Raw genomic sequence first — 17,647 nt, 5'->3', positions numbered from 1 at the left:
CAGTCACACAGCGGGGTTCCTGCCTCATCCGAGGCCTAAAGTTGGGCACATCTCTCCTTGGCTGTCCCTGACCTCCTCTCCCCAGGGAGGAGAGGCAGTGGGAATCCTCCCCAAAGAATCCCCCCTCCCATTGTCATGTACATGTTCCTCCGAAGCCAGAGGAAACTTGCAAAGAGTTAACACGGTTCCTTGGCTCCCCGTGGACCTGTGGGTCAGAGTGTGACTTTGCGCTTGTTCAGGTGCTGCCTGAGCCAGGAGCCAGGCCGCATCCCCGTGTGGACTCTGCTCCATTTCTGAGTTGAGGGGATTGGATCCTAGTTCCGTAAGGTCTCACTACTTCTGACGTTCTGTGACTTCCACTGGCAGTCCCCACTCTCCACCACACCCCGCCGGCACCAGGCTGCAGATCGTGTTTGTTGAGCAGTAACATCTCCACCCCAGGGCCTGAGACCCTTGCTCAGATCATCCCCCACGGCATCAGCCACAGAGAGGCCCCCATCCAGGGGATTTCAGAAACGAAGGGCCATGTGTTCTGTGAGGCCTAGTGGGGTCCTGGGCAGCAACTGTGGGGCGAGGAAGCCCCAGGAGGAGGGCAGTCTGCTCTGGCTGGGCCAGCGTTGGGTGACCTGTGTGCAGGGGGGCAGACTCTAGACCAGCACTGTCCACCAGCACTTTGAGCCGTGCTGCGAACGTTCTACACTATCAATATGGTAGCTGCAAGCCACATGTGGAGCATTTGAAGTGTGACTAATGCAACCAAGGGACTGAATTTTTAATTTTCTTCAGTTTGGACATGAAAAGCCACGTGTGCGTTATGGCCACTGCAGCGTTGGGATCCGGCCTCCCATCCTTGACCTTCCGGGGTGGGATGGTCTCCACACAGAGACCAGCAAGCCACGTACATCAGTAAGCATCTGTAAATGGCAAGGTCCAGAGTGAGGACTTGGGTGTCCGTCAGTTAGAGGCTGGCCTCTTGGTTCTGCCGCTTCCTGGCTCTATCACATGGGGTAAATCACCGTCCTCGTTAAGCCTCGGTTTCGTCATCCATAACATGGGGATGATAGTAGTATCTACCTCAGAGGGCTCTGAGGATGAAATTAAATAATGCATGGAAAGCTCAGAGTGCCAGAGGCTGACACTTAGAAGGGTTTAATCACTGCAAATTGCAAGTTACCTTTGGGGAGAGTGTGGCTTGAGGGGAGTACGGAAATGAGGCTGGGGAGGGGAGATGGAGCATGCCCTGCTGTGTCTTGAACAACCAATGGGGTCCGTCTCTAGCACTTGGCATTAGGAGGTGACCAAGGCGCTGATGTTTGGAGAAAAGTTCAAGAGACTCGGTGAAGTCTCCTGCTCCAACTTTCAGGGCTCGTGCAATGGCCATTGCTCCCTGATGTTTCCCAAAAGGCCAGGAGGCTCCTCACTGCCACCACACTTGGGCTCTCTCCTCTCCCAGCACTCGCTTTGCCTGTAGCGCGCCTGCTATTTTCAGTCTCAAGCCTCTACTTACCCACCTGTGAAATGGGAACAAGGTGACATGTCTGTCCTTTCCTTTTCCCATGAGGCGGAGAACCTTAAGGCTGTATGACTGATGGTTTCTCTCTCTCTGGGGATCAGGACCAGAGTGAGAAAACCTCTAACGTTCACTCTTACCGCAATCCCCGACGTGATCTCTCCCCTGTGTTTTGCTGCCCCAGCTGCACTGAGACTTTACCTTTCGTTCAACACTGTGAAGGCCCCCAGGAAACCAGGAAAGTGGATCCTCACCCTCTGGTTCCTCCGGGAGGTGAGGAAGGAATTCTGAGGAGTAGGAATCTCAGATGGGGTTGGCTCCACCTCCTTGCCTGCTGGGGCCTCTGCGCAGGGAGGGGTTGGGGAGGAAGGCGAGGTTGTGGATGTGGATGGCAGGAAGACACAGGGCTACGGTGAGCTGGCTGGTAACTCCGCCATCTGGTAGTGACCGCAGCGTCCACGGTCGCGGGGAGCTGGGGGGCAGAGTCGACACCTACAACCGGGAGGCTGTGTCCTCCCGGTCCAGGGCAGCCGAGGGCGGCACGGGGCAGGGCCTCCCTTCCGAGAGTCTGGTTCGTCCGTGCAAGTTCGGTGTGCGACAGTGTGACCCTGAGGCCTCGGCGTCCTCATCCGCCTGCATCCTCCCTTCTCCGTCTCCCTTTCAGGGCCCCGCTCCTCAGGAGCGGCAGGGGGAAGGGAGGGAGAGGGCACACATGTGGTTCGGATCATTTGTTCTGGCTGCAGTCACGCTTGCAGCTCACGGAAGGCGGCTGAAGCCCCGTGTTTACCAGGGCTGGGATGTGAGCAGAACGGAGCACCTCCACCTCCCCCCGACAGTGCCGATATAATGAGACGTGATTGTGTGTAGGGGGTCATTCCGCTTTGGGGGTGCCCTTCTCTGGGCTGCTCCAGACAGTGAAGCAGTCACGGAAGGGATGGCCCCGTGGGACTCATCGGCCGCCATGGCGCAGGGCCGGGCACTGGCAGGGTGTGCACTTCCTCTGGGGAGCACTAGCAGCCCCGGGGCTGGGGGAGCGCCTGTTGGCTCCCAAGGACTTCCTTCCAAAGCTGAGACGCCCCAGGCTGCCTGGGCCAGGAGACAGTTATTCTGCCAGCAGGGTCTCGGTCTGCTGGAGACTGCTAAATACCAGTGTCTCGAGAAGTAGCCTCAATATCTTGGTCCCTTTATCATTTATCTAGCTGTCACCATGGAAAAGCAAAGGCACAGAGCCCTGCAGGGATGAAACACAGGACAAGCAGGACTTGAGAGGGAGAAGGGTTTCCCCGACCTCGGCCCTGCTGGTGGTTGCGGCCGGCTCATTCTCCATCATGGGGGTGTCCCGAGGGCTGCGGCACGCGGGGCAGCGTTCCCAGCCTCTGCCCATTAGATGCACTGGCAGCCCTCCCCAAGCATGACAACCCAAGATGTCTCCACACAGAGCCAAAAATCCCTTGGGGGTAAGGGGAGCAAAAACGGTCCTGGGGGGCAACCCGTGGTAGATCCGGGGAGAGAAGGAGGCTATGGACACAGTAAGTACCACGGGGCAGGCGGAGGGCAGTCATTGGGCACCCAGGGTGTGATGCCTGTTCTGGCAGCTGGTGAAGACCAGCCCCACACACGTCCAGAATCACCCCCCCCTAAGCCAGCCACAGTTGGGAGTAAGCGTCGTCCTGGGGAAGGAGGAAACATGGAGCTGCAGTCAGGGCGGCATGGCTGGGATGTTTGACCCCATGGAGAGGAGCTGCTGCAGCAGAGGAGGAGATCGGCCCACTCCACGTCTCGGGACGCTCCCCTTGGCGGGCCGTCTGTCTCATCAGCTTCCCGGAGCAGGCATGTGCGGTGCATCTCAGGTCCTGGGGTGCCCCGGGGACCGCAGAGTGATTGGGTGTCTGGGCAGGCACGTCCCCCCCCCCAGGGGCAGACTCTGTCAGCTGGCAGGGGCCTCTTACTGCCCCTGGCCAGGCACAGATTTCAGGAAGGTCCTGGTCTCCTTGCACCTGTATCTACTGCGTGGCAATCTGCCCCACCATCAAAGGCTTGAAACAACAGCAATCATTTTCTCATTCTCTCCTGTGGTTCTGAAGTATAGATAGCTGGGCTTAGCAGGGGGGACTCTCTCAGGGTCCCTCGTGGGGTTGCAGTCAGATGGGGACGGGCTCAGGTCACCCGAAGGCCCCCCACTCATGTGTTTGGTGCCTGGGCTGGAGGCTCGTCAGCTGAATCTCTGGGGTCTTCCTGCATCCTGTGTGGTCTCTTCCATGGAGGCTTTAAGGGAGCTCCACTTCTTACACAGAAGTTACAGAGAGAGAGCCTCAGAAGTCACAGAGCATCACTTCTGCCATATCTATTCACTGAGACAGACAGAGGCCCCACCAGGTTCAAGGGGAGGGATGCAGATTCCACCCCCTGGTGGGGAAGGGCAAGGTCCTAGAAGAACAGGTGAAACCGGAAATATCGTGGCTGCCGTTTTGGGAAGATGCCACAGTTCCTCCCCTTTGAATAATGGTCACCAGTGGTGACCCAAGGCTGCTCGGACACTAGCCCATCGTGGTTGGGGCAGGTGAGTCCTCTGTTCTCTGGGACTTCCCAGTACGCAGGGCGGAGGGGCACTCAGCGGGCTGGGCTGGTGGTGCCGAGCTTTCCTGAGACACCCTGCGGGCCCCGAGGCCCTTTCTGCTTCCACTCGGCCATTGGGTGCCTGTGACCGAAAGGGCAGTGGGCTGCGACTTTAGGCAGAAGACAGAAAACACCACGGCCCTTTCTCTGCACCAGACTCGTCTTGTCTCCAGCTCCTTCTCCCACATCCATCTGGTCCTCCCTGTTCTGGGTCCTTAATCCCTCGTCACGCCTCTCCCAGCCTCTCTACCTACCAAGCCCCCATTACTCCAGGTGGGCCCTAGTTCTCACCTGGATTCCTGCTCTGGGTACCTGCCTGTCACCGGTCCATTCTGACGTTACTGCCAGAGGCCCTGTCATCAGGGAAGTGACGGCCAGTGGGGGAAACTGTTAAACGGACAAATTAAATATAAATTCTGATCATGCTATAGTAGGGGTCAGCTGGGATGCAGTGTGAGGACACAGGAGGGGAACGGCAAGGGATGGGACAGTCCCCAAGGACGACTAAGGAGAGAGGTGGAGGGAAGGTGTGGGACAGAGGAAGCAGAGCAAAGTGTGTGCTTCCCCAGCAGGAAGAAGCCCATTCTGGAAAGTGCAAGTGGTATTTTCTTGTGCCTGGAAGGTCTGTGCACAAGAAGAAAGGGTGAAAGGGAACCTTCGTTTAAATTCCCTCGGGGTCAGTTCAGACTCTGCAGAAGTGTAACCCATCTCCAGACTCTGCCCTCCCTAGACCCCCAGGGTCCTCGCACCCCCTCTGCCCTGCTCCCCACCCTCCTGGACGGTGCCACGCCACCCCCCATACCTTCGGGTGCCTGCACTTGACCTTCTCTCTCCCTGCAAGCGCTTCCCACCCCACCTCCACCTCGCTCTCAGGACCAGTCCAAGCTGCCCTCTTCGAACCCCATGGCCCTACAGTCTGTGTGACCCGTTTGGACTTGAGTCCTGGGGCTCACCCCCCGTCTTCTCTGATGGTGTTTCCACATTGTTCCCCATGCCAGCTGGTGAGCCCAAGCGTGAGAAGCATCCTTCTCTAGACCTGGCTCAGGAGGGACGTCTGAGACCAGGTGGGAGGCAGAAGAAGCACGTAGGCCAGTCAGGTGCTCAGAGGCTCTCGGGGCGGCTGGTGTGCCCCAGGAGCCACGGGAAGCAGCAGCGAGGGGTGCAGAGCCCTGCAAGGCTGGCCCTGGGCTTCATGTTCTGTCCACTCTTTCTCCTCCGAGATGAAGAGCTTCCTCGGCCTGTGTTGCTTCATGGAGCACGTGCTCCGCGTTGGCAGCGTCCCTGCCCTCACAGAGCTTGCCTCCTCCTGGGACTGTCAGCAGGCACCATGCCCTAGAGTGATGGAGCTGCAGCGGGACAGGTGGGCCGGCAGCCAGCATCTCCCGGGTCCTCTGCTCCGCTTCCCGGTGGGTGGAGGAAAGACAGTGATGGTGGGAGGGAAAGGAGCAGAACACACACAACGAATATCACGCTCCCCTCTTGGGAAAACTTCCAGCAGCCACCAGTGTAATCCTCATCACCATTCCAGCCCCATTCCACCCCTCCCCAGTACAATGGGCCCCAGGCGTCCTCGGCCTGTGCTCAGCGCTGACCCTCGGGACTGGACACAGAGGCCCGGGGAGCACAGCTCTGGAAATGTATCGACGTGACTCTGCATGAATTTATCTTTTTAGAGGAGGGCTCCGGAGCTTAAAGGAGCTATTCATGAGGTCTGCCCGTGGGTGCTGTGTGCTCAGAGGGTGGGGATCTGGGCGTGCCGAGTGTGTGCAGTGGAGGGAAGCCTGTGTGTACATGGTCACGGTCACAGCGAGGCTGCAGAGGAGCCGGACAAGGGCAGCCCAGCTGGGGACAGTTAAACTTTTATCCAGGTAGCCTGGGTGCCCGAGTCCAGGAGGGTGAGGCAGCTGTGCTTAACGAACAAACCAAGATCCTACTCAAGCCTCCTTTTCCCAAGCAGATTAGAAGGGGAGGGGGAGGTCTGAACTACGAGGGGGTTCCCTGAGGTCCCTTGAGAAAAGTGGCTTAAGTGATCTCAGCAGGTGCCCAAGCGTGGGCCAGAGAGAACGACACTACATAGGCATTGAACAAGTGAATAAATTCAGAATTAATGCATGAACACTCTCTGCCGTAGGCACAAAATACAGTAAAGTTGTGTGTGAAAACCCACAGGAAAGGCATGCGGGGAGAGAAAGTGAGTATCAGACTGCAGAGACGGGGGAGGCAGTTTGCTTGTTAAAGGAGCCTCTTGCCTTGTCTTCTGTGAGGGGACAGAGCAGAGTCCGCGAAGCCAGCCTCAGCCCAGGGGGCGGGTATCGGGGCCCCTGGTCCTGCGCTGGAGTGGGGGTGGGCGTAGGGGGCAAAGGCCACAGTCCCGGGTGAGGCACGGGCAGGGGTGAAGGTGAGGGGCTCCGTCACTGCAGGGGCCCTTCTTGGGTTTTGGGTAAATGCGTTTGCGTCTACATCCTCATCACTGCGCATCCTTTACCTTTATTTACCGTCCCCCCACCCCCCTGCTTGCTTCTGAAGATTCGGCAGGGGCTCAAGATGACGAGACGGGCCCCCAAAGCACTCAGCAGGTCAGAGTCCTCCCCGGTCTCACTCCCTCCTCCTTCCCACCTACGTGCACCCCCATCCTGAGCTGTCTCCCTTTCCGAAACAGGGCGTAACTCATCCTCAGTCGAGACGTCACCTCTTCTGGGCCTCAGTTTTCTCCCTTATAAACTTAGAAGATAAAAAGAGCAGACCCTCAGAGACAGTGTTCTAAATGCTTGACTTTTTTCCTCCCATTTAATTCTCAACTCCGTGAGGCCACTTCCTATCATGAAACCCATTGTACGTATGAGGAAATGAGCACAAAGAGAGTAGTTTGCCCTGAGTCAGAGCCGGAATTTGAACTCCATGTTCTGGCTCTGTTGTTTCTTAATTTTGGGGGTGTGAGGGGGAAGGAAACCTGACTCCTCCCTAGAAAATGCATATGTTTGCATACATACAAAAGGTGCACACAGTGTTTTCGGGTTCCAGATCTCTGAAGCCCATCCAGGACCCCCAGTTTCCCTTTTTCATCTGATCCTAACAGCCCTTTGAGGATATGTGTGTATTATCCCCCTTCCACAGCTGAGAGAACATGGGCTCAGAGAAATTAAGAAATGTGTCCAAGATTACACAATCTTAAGCGGCGGGGTCAGGATTCAAATCCGGGTCAGTCCTCCTAGCTCTATCCAGGGGATCTTTCCTTTCTGGTTGGGGGGTCACCTGGAGGCCCCGCGGGGCTGTGGGTGCCTGTGCAGCCCCTGCCCTGTGCCTGGGATCCGGGAAGGCCAGCCAAGGCGCACCTCCCCCTCTCACCTCCGTGGCGGGTCAGCACATCAGCCCAGCCGCAGCCTTCCTTGGGACCCGTTGGCACCCAGGCTGACGGCACCCAGGTTCTCATCCAGCGGGCCAGCGCTCCCGGTGGGCAGGCACCCTGCAGCGGGCTTGTGGACCTCCCTCTAGCTCAGTGCTGGCAGCGAGAGCCCCAGGACAACGTGGACTGGACTCGTAGAGGGTGTTGTGCAGGAAGGGTGATCCCTAGGGCCTGGGCTGGAAGGACAAACTCGGCCAAAGGGGACTGACAGGGCGGCCGAGAGCCAGCCTCTGAGGAACCCAGAGAGCGTGGAGTTGGTGCAGGGGCCTCCTGGTGCCAGGAGGCAGCAAGGTGCATGGAAAGGTGAGAGAATGGGTGCGAAGCAAGATGAGAAGGGCAGTTCTTTAAGGGAACGGGCAGGAACACAGCCTCCAGCGGGATACGCCTTTTATAGGGATCCAGAAGTCCCCACTGGGGAGGGCAGGGAACCTCTGCGCCCACCCAAGTCCAAGTTCAAGGGGCAGGTCTGGCATGAGGTCCTGGACCGCCCCCGCCCCGGCCTCGGCTGGTTTCCTTTCTCTCGTGCTTTTTATTTGCTCCACCCCTACCCCGGCTCCAGACTCCCAGAACCCTACCTCTCCCTTTTCCCCACTAAGCTGCTCTCGGTCATTTTCATGTTAGGGCATGCAAATGCACGGGTCCCTTTCCCTCGGTACTTGCGTTTGAGGTCCCACCTCAGTGCAGGGTGAGGACTGTTCTGTCTGGGGAGTTTCGTCTGCACGTGGTGCAGATGTGCAGAGGAAGGGGGCTGTGGGCTCCTGTAGGGAGGGGCACCCAGGTGGGCTTCTAGGATAGGCAGCAGGGCAGAAGGTCCCCAGCCTCACAGGCCTGTACTGGCCGAGTGTCTCCCAGGACAGAAAGGAGGGGCAGAAGCTTAGCTGGGTGTCGGGGGAGCCCAGATGTGGGAGCGGTCAGCCTGTCGAGCCTGCTGGCAGGCCTTCAGGGTGGTTCAGGAACCTCTGGGCAGGGCCCTGTGTGCTGCCTCAGTGATGGACGGGGCCAGCAGCCACCTGCTGAAGGGAAATGTCGCAGGGAGCCAGGGTGGTCAAGGACCTCTAGTGACCCAGCTCTGACATTTGTCCCTGCTTGTGTGCAGGGCTCTGGAGGTATCAGGCTCCCAGAATGAGAAAGGCAGATGACAGGTGGTGAGTCAGAAGGTGTTAAGTGTTTAGATATGCCTCGCCTCATTCCTCAGAAATTGTTTTGGCCTAAACGCCCCCCCAAGAAAAGGCATACAATGAAACCATATATTACAAAGAAAAATAATCAGTTCTATAGACAGGACTTCCCTGGTGGCACAGTGGTTAAGAATCCGCCTGCCAATGCAGGGGACATGGGTTCAAGCCCTGGTCCGGGAGGATCCCACATGCCGCAGAGCAGCTAAGCCTGTGTGCCACAATTACTGAGCCTGAGCTCTAGAGCCCATGCGCCACAAATACTGAGCCTGTACTCTAGAGCCTGTGAGCCACAACTACTGAAGCCTGCATGCCACAACTACTGAGCCTGAGCTCTAGAGCCCATGCGCCACAAATACTGAGCCTGTACTCTAGAGCCCGCGAGCCACAACTACTGAAGCCTGCGTGCCACAACTACTGAGCCTGCGCTCTAGAGCCCGCGAGCCACAACTACTGAGCCTGCATGCCACAACTACTGAGCCTGCGCTCTAGAGCCCGCGAGCCACAACTACTGAAGCCCGCGTGCCTAGAGCCCATGCTCCGCAACAAGAGAAGCCACCGCAATGAGAAGCCCGCGCACTGCAACGAAGAGTAGCCCCCGCTCACCGCAACTAGAGAAAGCCCACGCGCAGCAAGGAAGACCCAAAGCCTTTAGCCAAAAATAAATTAAATTAATTTAAATTAATAAAGTATAGACAATCCAGAAAGAAGAGGATGTCAAAACCTGCAGAGAGGAAAAAGCACATGGGTGCTGTCAGAAGGACCTCAGCCACTAGAGGTGGGCCCTGCAGCTAGTGTTGATGCCTGACAGCCGCTCACTGGGCCCCCAGGGAAGATCTGGTTCTGAGCAGCCCAGCTCCTGGAGCACCTCCCAGGGTGAGCCAGCGGCTCCTGTGCCCTCACAAGGTAAGCCAGCATCTCCAGTGAGCTCCATGGTCCCTGCCTGTGTGAGATGTCAACAGCAAGGGTTCCAGGGTCAAATAAATTTGGGTAACATTCATATTATACCCCACTCCCCTTACCCCTGGGAAGGTCACAGTGTGTAATTATTGAAAGGCTCTGAGATGTCTCCACACTTGACCTGGTTAGCTTTGCATTTCCCAAACTTACTTGACCACAGAACCCATTTCTCAGGGAGCATCTGTTAACCCCAAGGAACTAGTTTCTACACAACACACTTTAGGGGACACAGGAATAAGTGACTTGATTGGTTGTTTGTTCTTACTGACTAGAGACCAATTATTATGGAAGACTTTACCAAAAGATAATCATTTTCATTTAGAAGACCTGATATTAAGCTTTTTTTTTTTTGCTGCAAATACTGACATAACCAGTTATCTATTGAAGGCAATAAACTAGAGTTTCTGGTAATAAAACTACGATTTAAGCACATAGGACACATGTTCTATATAATAAATCATCCAAAAATAACTTCAGTTTGTGAAGATATGAATTACAGAAGGGGAGCCAATACTATGTTCGCCCAGTTTTTCTTTTTCCCCCTTTTTGTTGTTGCTGTTCTGTACCTTGCTTTGTTTCACTTAACACATCTTGGAGATTATTCCGTATCAACAGAAACCATCTTCGTTTCTTTTCAGGGCTGCACAGAATATTGTCGTAGAGGGAGCAGAGTTTGTTTCACCTGTTCTCTGTGGATGAACATTTACCTTTAGTCTTTTATGTTGCAACCAATGCTGCAATAAATAACCTTACACATACATTATTTTCACACATGAGTATGTCTGTAGAAAGATTACTACATGTGGAATTGCTGGAGTATATTGACGATATCCTCAAATTGCCTTTGTCGGGATTGAGCATGTACATTCCCCCACAGCCTCTCCAAATGATCATGCTTTGACCTTTGCAATCCGAAAGGTGAAAAATGGTATCTTAGTATAGTTTTACTTTATGTTTCTTTTATGATGAGTGAGGATAAATGCCTTTTACTATGTGTAAGAGACATTAATTTTTCCTTTTTCCATTAACCCTGTTTATATCTTTGCCCATTTTTCTATTGAACTTTCATTTTTTTCCTTTTAAATACTAGGAAGATTTATATATCACTTGTGGTCTGGGAGCTGAATAACAGATATTTTTCCCTATTAATTTTTAGTTTGACCTTGCTTATTGTGATTTTTTTTTACCATGCAAATTTTCTTTACTTTAATGTAAAGTTTATCATTTAAAATTTTTATGGCTTCTAGGTTACAATTTGATAGCCTATCACCACTCTAAGATTATAATAGAATTCTCCCATTGTCTCTTCTAGGATATATAGATTTATAAATATATTTATAATGTGAACATATTAAAATATAATATATAAATACATAAGCAATAAATATGTAAATAATACAAATGGCTAGATTTATATATAACATATAAATAATATAAAGTACATTGTTAAGATATATAATGTTATATTTATGTAAATCTTATTCCAATTAGAATTTATCCCCATGACAAGATGAGCTATAACTTGATTTTTTTCTAGATGGCTACTCAGTTGTTCCAGTTCCAGTTGTGAATAATTTATCTTTACTAAATTCCTATGTTTGGAACTATTTCTGGACTTTCTATTTTGTGCCATTTATGTATCTCTGTATACTCTTGCACAAATTCTGTCCTATTTTAAATATGTTAGCTCTATATGTGTTTTAATAGCTAATAGAGCTAGACTCCGCTCCCTTTAGATTTTTTTCTGGCTAGCCTTTATGTTTACTTTTTCCTTGTAAATTTTAGGATCTGCTAAGTTCCAATTTTTAAAAAATCCTCTTGCTATTTTTATTGGGATTGCATTCAACTTATAGACTGACTTAAGAGGAAGCGCCAATTTTATGATGAATCTTTCTAGCCAAGAATGCGGGCCGCCCTTTAAATGGAGTAAATGACTGTCTACGCCTCTCCAGGCAGGATGGTGTCCTGGATGGATGACTAACTAACTCCAGGATGGAGTTAGCTATAAGGGTGAACAGCCGGTGGAGGACAGACCACAGTAGCCAGAGAAGTCTTGAACACTGTTGGATATAAACGGCGTGGCTGGAAGCCTCTGTAATCAAATGAGGAAGCATAACCATCCCTCCCAGAAGAGAGCCCTGATGTGAGTCGGAGGCAGTTGTCAGGATTCTAGAACTGGGTCGTGTACAGATGCCACCTTGAAGGAACAGTGCCTGCAGCCAAGGGACATAGCTCGAGCTGAGCTCACAAAGAAGGAGCCAGGGAAGAAATACACTAATCTCACTTTCCTCCCTCCCTCTGGTCTTTAGGGCTCCCTGCTGGCCAAACCCTCCCAGCAGCCAGAGGTCCCGGGAGCCCAGTTTCATCCACTGAGGTCAGCTCTGGGGCAGAGGGCAGGATGGAAAAGGGTGTAGGCTGGATGTGGGGAGGCAACCGGAAGGTACCCATCCTCACCTCCAGCTCACACAGTCCGGCACTCAGGCCCCCAAGACAGTTGTTTCTGCTCTGAGATAAATGGAGTAAATAAAGATCAGAAGGGGCTTCCCTGGTGGCACAGTGGTTGAGAGTCCGCCTGCCGATGTAGGGGACAGGGGTTCGTGCCCCGGCCCGGGAAGATCCCACATGCCGCGGAGCGGCTGGGCCCGTGAGCCATGGCCGCTGAGCCTGCGCGTCCGGAGCCTGTGCTCCACAACGGGAGGGGTCGCAACAGTGAGAGACCTGTGTACCGCAAAAAAAAAAGAAAGATCAGAAGGTTATCACCTCCTTCTGCTCCTTCTAAAAGGACTTTGTACCTGGGCAGGAAGGCTCAGATCATGTAACAACTGGAAAACCCACCAGGAAGGGAAGGCAGGAGTTTCGTGGTGCACTGTTCAGTGACACATCCCCTGAGCGGTCTGGGCGGCCACCCTCACCCCTGCCAAAATATCTTCTTGTGTGACTGGAGAGCAGAGCCCAACAGACAAACAAGTGAGCACGAGGAAGAAATATTTGCTGAAGTCCAGAGTCTCTTATAGATATATAATTTAAACACCCGTAGAAAACTACACACCGGATCTTTCTTTTTCAAGCCCCAACCACGTGGCAACATTCCAGGAGAGGCCTTGGTCACTGGCAGGCACCCTCTCAAACCAGTTTGCGCCACAAGTGGTCTGGAGCCTCGGAGGTCAACGGGTTGCCTTGACCGGCCCGTACCAGCTGGCCTGGTTTTTATCCAGACCAGGATGTGACTGACCCAAACAGGCTGTGCCAGGAGGAGACTCCAGTGACTTCTCCAACCAGGTCACCTCTACAGAAGCAGATCACCATGGGATTACCCGGAGGAGACGGCTTTTCATAAATCATTCTCAGCCCGGAGGAGTGGCACTGTGTGAGGCTACAGCTAATGAGGGTGTAGAACAGGTTTCCACGTGGGGAGAAAACCCTCAGGCGGACGTGGCCATCCAGGCGGAGCGAGCAGGAAGCTAGAGAGAGAACACTGCAGCCAAACACTGAAACATAGTGGAGTCACCTCTCAAGGACAAAAGCCCCCAAGACCGTGTTTTGTGAACTGGGTGAATTAGAAACTGACACCTACTTGTAAAGGAGACTGTTCAGATTATACATTAAAAGCATGTGCTTTGCTCAGGCACATCTGACAGCCACTCATTAGCTGGGATCTTGGGGTGAGCCACCCAATCTCCTTACAGAGGGTGGTAATAGTACCCATCTACCCCAGATTGTTTTGTGGCGAGGAAATGAGATAACTTCATGATACTTCCGACTGAAAAAAACGCACAACCTAAAAGTTGCGAGTTACGTTTTATTCGGGGACCTATCTGGGGACTGTAGCCTGGGAGACAGCCTCCCTGGTAGCTCTGAGGGACTGTTACAAAGAGGTAAGGGAGGAGCAAGGTATATAGGAGTTTTTACTGAAAAAAATCACATAGTGGACATCAAAAGATTACTGCTAATCACAAAAAAACAGACATCTCAAGTTAATGACTTTAGTGTTCTTCTATGTATGGGAGGATCCAGGAGTCTGGACTCATTGAAATTATTCCCTAGATATCATATGTGTCTTAACTATCTAGGACCAGTTTTTCTCCGTCCTGAATCCCCTCAGGGTGCACTGTTTGGGTGGCTGCCATGGCTGATGGCTTGATGGCAGCAACATTGTTGTTTCCTGGAATGAGAGGCAATATTTTGTTGTTGTTTGCAACGCATGTAAAGCATTTTAGCACAGGGCCTGGCACACAGTAAGTCAAGTCTCCGTGAGTGTAAACTGCGATAACCGTTGTCTTCAGATCTTGTAACTGAGAAAGCTTATATGAGCAGATATTAAATAAACTTTAAAAATGGGCTCTACATAAGGGAGCTTCCCAACTTAGTTAAAAATATTTTGCTGCGTGGGGTGAGGGAGAAAGTTAAGAAATCAGAATAATACAATAGGATTTCAAATGCTTTCACCTTATTAGAAATCAAGATGTTCTTCTGAGTGGCTCTAAGTCTCCCTCAACTCCAGAATTTGGAGACCTGATAAAAAAACTTTGAACCTTTGACTGTAAAATGCATCTAACTCTTGTTTCTTCTTGCTTGTGCTGTGATCTTAGTGCCAGGGTCTTGGCTGTGCAGTGACAGGCCATCCTCCTGTTGCTGTAAGGAATTGCATTGCATTGAATGGGTGATACGTTTGTTTGTTTGTTTTTTGTTTTTGTTTTGTTTTTTCCTTTTTTGCGGTACGCAGGCCTCTCACTGCCGCGGCCCCTCCCGCTGCGGAGCACAGGCTCCGGACGCACAGGCCCAGCGGCCATGGCTCACGGGACCAGCCGCTTCGCGGCATGTGGGATCCTCCCGGACTGGGGCACGAAGCCGCGTCCCCTGTATCGGCAGGCGGACTCCCAACCACTGCGCCACCAGGGAAGCCCGGGTGATATGTTTTAATATTTCTGAGCCAAGGATATTGGGGTATTAAGATACAATATAGGATTTCAGGAAGCTGCCAACTTGTTACCCCTTAGTTTTAAATTTGAATTGCAGTTGGATTTTCCTAGTTAGAAGTGGGGTCTTTCCCTAGTTAGAAGAATCAGATACTCTTAACCATAGGAAATCTTCAGCAAGGTATGGTTTTTAAACAAAACCCAGGATTTGTATTCAGAGGATTTACATGTTAAGACCTGCTAACTGTGTAGAACACAGACTCCTGAGCTTCGTCCAAAAAAGGTGATAATAATTAGGATAATCATAAGATTTCTGTAAGGATCAAATAAGATGTGGACCATGTTCTTTGTAAATTGCAGAGTATTATACACAATGTTAACTACTTGTTATTTCTTTCATTCCTTCTGGCGGAAGGAGCACAGACCAGAAGTTAAGAGTCTAGATTCCTGTCCCTGCACAGGTCCCCCTTTCCAGGACCTGTGACCTCAAGAAAGTAACTTAATCTCTCTCTCTTTTTTTTTCGTTTGGCCACACTGTACAGCTCGAGGGATCTTAATTCTCTGACCAGGGACTGAACCTGGGCCCCAGCAGTGAAAGCGCAGAGTCCTAACCACTGGACCACCAGGGAATTCCCTTTTTTTTTTTATAACTTAATCTCTAAAAGGTACAGTTTTGTGGTCTAGGAGACATTCTAGGATTATGAATCCTTTCAGAGGAAACATGTTAGATTGGAATAGGAAGGGATGAAGAAAGCAATCCTCTCTGAAGGGCAGGGGGAGATGAGGCCTTGCTCCTCTCAGGATGACCAGGAAAAATACTTCTGGGACACGAAGGAAAAAAACAGGGAGCCGTGAAACTCTCCCGTGAAACAGGGAGCCGTGGCCACTGATTTCTGGGATGTCGCAAGAACGCCCAGGTCTGGTGGTGAGCGGTAATCTGAGACACATGTACGGTCAGCACTGACCTAGATGTATGACCCACAAGAAGAAAAAAAAAAAGGAAAAGGCATCACTACCTGAATTCAGTCACTGTCCCACAAATAGCACAGTCAGCCGTGACCTCCAACGCTAAAAAGCAACCGACAGGTCCTGCAGACACACACTCGTGTGTTGCCTACACACATGCACAAGGTAAAGGCATCGACTCTTGGTACCAAGGGAAAGAGAACCAGGAGGGCGTTAGAATGGCCCTCCCAGAGTCAGACAGAGTGGGCAGCTCTTCCGAGGATTTGACAGAAGAGCTACAGGAACCATGGGAATAACTGGTTTCAGGACAAATGTCGTTGAAGTTCCTACACTTGGGCCCACTTTATCCACACGCCTGTCTGCCTCCATGTATTGACAGACCCAAGTCATTTTCCAAGATTCCTAGAAAATCTCAAATAACCTCAAGGAAAATAAGAATCACAGTCGTCTCCAGGTTCTCAAAGAAGGACTAAAGTCAGGAGAAGATCTGAAGTTGGAGGAAGGGGAATAGATTGAAAAGGAGGATCTCATGACTCGAAGAGCAGCTGTCACTTGGTGTAGTCATCCTCCAGGGAAGACAGCATGATAAGGTCTAAGTGAGAGGGAGGTGGGTGCTCAGAAAAGGCCTGAATGTCATCTGTTTCAATGACAGTCTGGTTCCTACAAGGCAGCGTACGGAATCAAGCCGGGAAGAGCTCCTCTACATAGATTTCCATCCTCACCAACCGGGGGCTCCTTCCACAGGGCCAGTGCTTAAAACCCTCACTGTCAAGTTTCTCTGCAAGCTCCTATTCTCACTGTGTCAAAGAGTGTGTCTCTAGTTTGGTTTATATAAAGATCTAGTTGACCCAGAAGGTTGTCTCTGAGATCTGACAAACACCACACCTTTTAAACTCTTCCTTGCAGTGTTTTACTGTTGGCAGTGCACTTAACCTCCTAAGCCTTGTCATTCTCAGCTTTTAACATGGAGATGGTCATAGCACCATCCTCATAGAGCTGTTGTGAGAAATAAATGAGATGATGAACCTGCAGCTCCTAGAACACTGGCTGGCACATAGGAAGGCCTCATCAGTCATGGCTATTGCCCAAGCTCCCCTAGCCGTCAGGAGGCAGGAACTGGTAGCCCTGGCTAATGGGTCAGGAAATAGGGACTTGACCAGTTCTTGGAACTGAGAAGTCCAAGCAGGTGAGGCTTCAGGTACAGCTTGATACAGGGACTCAAGTGATGACACCAGGACATGGTTTCTCTCTCTCCAGCTCTCAGCCCCTCTCCCTCTGAGTTGGCTGCAAGACGGCTTCAGCAGTAGGCCGCCCCTCATTGTAGAGCCAGTGCAGTAGAAGAAGGCACCTGTCCACTCTCTCTGAAGCCCCAGGAGTGGTCTCCTCACACCTCCCTGGCTCTGGCTGGATGGCAGAACCTTCCCCAAGTGAACCACTGAAGCCAGAGAACATGCAGCCCAGCTTGCTGAAGATCCATCTCTGGAACTGGGGGCAGGGCCAGCGCTACCCAAACCTCTCAGGCAGGGAGACTTGCTTCCCAGAGGGTCACTGGTGGTGCCAGGAGGGAAGAGATGGCCGCTGAGTGGAAAACTGCGGTGAACCCACAGCAGCCGCCCAACCTAAGGAGCAAAGGGATTTAACTTCCTTTGGCTACTGACTGGCTGGTTAGGGAGAGGTGTGCTTCCACTTCCCACAGGGCCAGCTTGAGCACCTAGAGGCCTCAGAGCTGTTCCCCCGTCATTGCTAAGTGTTAGCAGGTCAGTCGGTTCAGCAACTCTCAGGACACCAACTAGTCCACAGAATTCAAAGATTGCGGTGAATTTCAGTAACACTCTTTAAAAAGAGTTGACATTTAAAAAAATATTTTTTAACTTATTTTCATTTATTTATTTTCGGCTGCGTTGGGTCTCCGTTGCTGCGCACGGGCTTTCTCTAGTTGCGGCGAGCGGGGGCTACTCTTCGTTGCGTTGCGTGGGCTTCTCATTGCAGTGGCTTCTCTTGTTGCGGAGCATGGGCTCCAGTAGTTGTGGCTTATAGGCTCAGTAGTTGTGGCTCGCAGGCTTCAGAGCACAGGCTCGGTAGTTGTGGCGCATGGGTTTAG

The 17,647-nt window shown here is 52.0% G+C and overlaps 1 protein-coding gene across 1 annotated transcript in view; it reads left to right on the top strand.

Moving 5' to 3' along the window:
* The window catches only part of CAPN2 (calpain 2), a 62,182-nt gene that overhangs the window by 10,484 nt on the left and 34,051 nt on the right, over window positions 1–17,647 (top strand). The window lies entirely within an intron of this gene.

The sequence above is a fragment of the Pseudorca crassidens genome, chromosome 2 (assembly GCF_039906515.1).
Source record: "Pseudorca crassidens isolate mPseCra1 chromosome 2, mPseCra1.hap1, whole genome shotgun sequence".
NCBI classification, from domain to species: domain Eukaryota; kingdom Metazoa; phylum Chordata; class Mammalia; order Artiodactyla; family Delphinidae; genus Pseudorca; species Pseudorca crassidens.
Note: the sequence above shows the minus strand (reverse complement) of the source record. Positions and strands in the feature narration are given on the sequence as shown.